The 3,099-nt window shown below is 39.2% G+C and overlaps 1 non-coding gene across 1 annotated transcript; it reads right to left on the bottom strand.

Moving 5' to 3' along the window:
• Positions 1-1,958: 1,958 nt before the first annotated feature.
• Positions 1,959-2,065, bottom strand: LOC145557027 (small nucleolar RNA R71). Its single transcript, XR_014092109.1, has one exon. It is a non-coding gene; the product is annotated as a small nucleolar RNA R71 (small nucleolar RNA).
• Positions 2,066-3,099: the final 1,034 nt, after the last annotated feature.

The raw sequence follows: 3,099 nt of genomic DNA, 5'->3' as shown, positions 1-3,099 counted from the left end.
TTGCACATTTAGAGCGTTTTCCAGGTTTTTCACGACGCAATTACGAGCATTAGGAGGACACGACTGTCTTTGAAGCCCAGGACCGATCGAGAGCCGGTGATTAAGGCTCGGTATGTGATACCGGGGCATATTGATCGAGTATTCAAGACCCAAAGGGGACATCCGGATTGGGCCGAAGAATCGAGCCCAATCGAAGTCCAAGCCTCGAAGAAGAATCCGGGCCCGATCGGGCAAGCCTGCGCCCGATCGGGCGGGCGCGCACAAAGAAGCAGCAAGAGGAAGATGCGCCCGAACGAGTTAGCGTAGGCTCGATCTGGCGCGGCGCACCAGGAAGGGCGAAGGAAAAAGGCGGGCTTAACCGGGCGGCCCTTTGCCCGATCGGGCGCGTGTTTTTTAGAGGACCTGATTAGTTTTCGATTAGTTTAAGTACAATAATTGGACAAATTTTTAATACCTTCTCTTTTAGATTTTCTCTCTCTACTTAGAATATTTTCTCTCTCTTAAATTCTCTCAACTTTGTTCTCAACTGCATTCCTTAGTCCAGATTTCTTTTGGTAACAATTTCTTCTCTTTTAATTATAGTTATTTTCTTTAATTCTTTCATTATGTCTTGCTTTATTGATTTGATTAGTTTAGATTTAATTATTTTTGAGTAGTTTTATTTCTAGGATTTATGGGGATCTAATAATTAATATGAAGGGGTAATTTGTGATTGTTGATTATCAATTGTTGATTAATTTCCTATTGATTGATTTAATGTTATGCAATTAGGTTTGGCCAGATTTACTTGTATGAGTTTAGAAATATTAATTTGATATTCGACAGATGAGAATTAATGTTCAGGCTTAGTTTTAATAGGCGGACTAATTTTTAAATGGTTAAGTCGAGATTCGAAAGATGAGATTTAATGCCGGTAAATTAACTCTGTGATTATAATACGTATCGAAAGCCCTTTATAATCTGATTGATTGACGCTTGATGTTTGCTTATTATGATTTTCCATGGAATATTGTTTATTAGTGATCATATGCCCTAGGTTTCCCTTCATTGATTTATACTCTTTTTATTCCCTTCCCACTCTTACCTTTTAGTATTTAATTACCTTTTTACAACAATTTGTTACTTGATAATTTAGATTGCATTTAATTAATTAGGAGTAAATTGACTTGTTTCCATGTGGTTCGACCCTTCTTCCCTATCTACATAGTTAGTGGATTTAGGTTTTATTTTTTATTAGGTGAATACGACTTGAGCCTGTCAAAATTTGGCACCGTTGCCGGGGAAACGGTTTTATTTTTATTTTCTGATTATTTTTTTTGTAGTATAGATTATCCCCTCTTGTCTCTGAGAACGTTAGTTCTTTGAGGGAATTCTCATGTTTGTCTTTTAGTTCCTAGTTTATGCCCAGGTGTTTCAGATCAGGTTACATTCCATTCGATCTTGAGATCCAGCGCTCGTTCCATAGGCAAAGGAACCTTTATAGACAAATTCTGGCGGGTTCTGAGGAAGACACCAATCGAATAGACCCTCCCTCTGATTCTAGCGACGCAAAAATTCCTTCAGATTCGGAATCATAGATGACGGCCCAAAAGAAACTCAGTGACTACTCGCAGCCAAAGCTCACATATTTCCCGCAGCTTACTCCTACTCCGGCTCTAGATGGAGTTCAATTTAAGATCAAGCCCCAATTTATCACTATGATAGAGAGGAAGCAATTCAGTGGAGATAAGGATGAAGATCCTAATCTTCAGATTGTAGATTTTTGCCAGTATTGCAACATCATTAGACAAGTCGGGGTCACGCAGGACCAAATCAGGGAGATTATTTTTCCCTTTTCATTATGTGGCAAAGCTAAATTATGGTTTAGTGGTTTGAATAGAACTGCACTTGGTATTACTGATTGGGAAACTCTTGCTTTGAATTTCTATAATAAATATTATCCTGCAGAGAGAACAGCGGTACTAAGGAGTGCTATTCAGAACTTCGCTCAAGAGGCTGATGAAAAGCTATATGAGGCTTGGGAGAGGTTCAAGGATCTACAGAGAGAATGCCCCCACCACAATCTAGCACAATGGAAATTGATCCAAGCTTTCTACAATGGACTTGGAAATTCAACTAGATCAGTTCTAGATTCTGCAGCTAGTGGGAGATTGATGAATTTAAATGTGGACGATGCAAGATAGGTTATCGAAGATATGACAATACACAATTCCTAATACGGGAATCCGAGAGGGTTTGCAAATAAAGGAAAACGTAATGTCGATTCCGTATCCTTTTTGCAAGCTCAATTAACGTCTATTTGTCAAAAATTAGATAATCTTACTACTACTCCTAACTCTGTAGCTAATGTTTCTGCTGTTGCTAACAATAAAGCTTTTTGTGAAAAATTGTGGAATTGTAGGGCATTGGGAGCAAGATTATAGAAGTTCCATGGAACAAGTTAATGCCTTCCAAACCTATAGGCAGAATAACCCATATTCCAACTCTTATAATGCTGGTTACTGGAACCATCCATATCTTTCGTACCGGAGTACCAATGTACAAAACCCTCCACCTCCACAACAGCCACAAGAGCAACCCCCACCACAGCAAAAATATTACCATCCAAATTCTGGCCAGATTAGCCAAGCACAACCCTCATAATCTTCTGACCCTGCCATGACAGAAATTAGAGCAATGCTTACTAATATGCAAAAGCATATGGAGAGTAGGGATGCAAAAATTCATTCTATTTTAGCCCACAATAAAATCATGGATAATCAAGTTGCACAACTTTCATCTACCCTATAATCCCGTCAGCTGGGAGCTCTACCATCACAACCTATCCATCCTACAGATCATGCAAAGGAAATCACTCTAAGGAGTGGTTCACATTATGATGGACCTCCTATGTCAAAGGAAGACAGACTAGTTCCTGATCCAGATTCCTCTTTACCAAACGCTAATCTTGCTAACCGTGCAAGGCTACAAACAGATACTAACCCTTCTAATGTTTCTTTGCAGGGTAAATCTCAGGATAAGGGAGGAGATGTGCAGAGCCCGATTATCAAACTACCGTTCCCTAATAGAAAATTGAAGAGTAAGTTTGATAAACAATTC

Source organism: Chenopodium album, chromosome 8 (assembly GCF_948465745.1).
Source record: "Chenopodium album chromosome 8, dcCheAlbu1.1, whole genome shotgun sequence".
Taxonomy (NCBI): domain Eukaryota; kingdom Viridiplantae; phylum Streptophyta; class Magnoliopsida; order Caryophyllales; family Amaranthaceae; genus Chenopodium; species Chenopodium album.
Note: the sequence above shows the minus strand (reverse complement) of the source record. Positions and strands in the feature narration are given on the sequence as shown.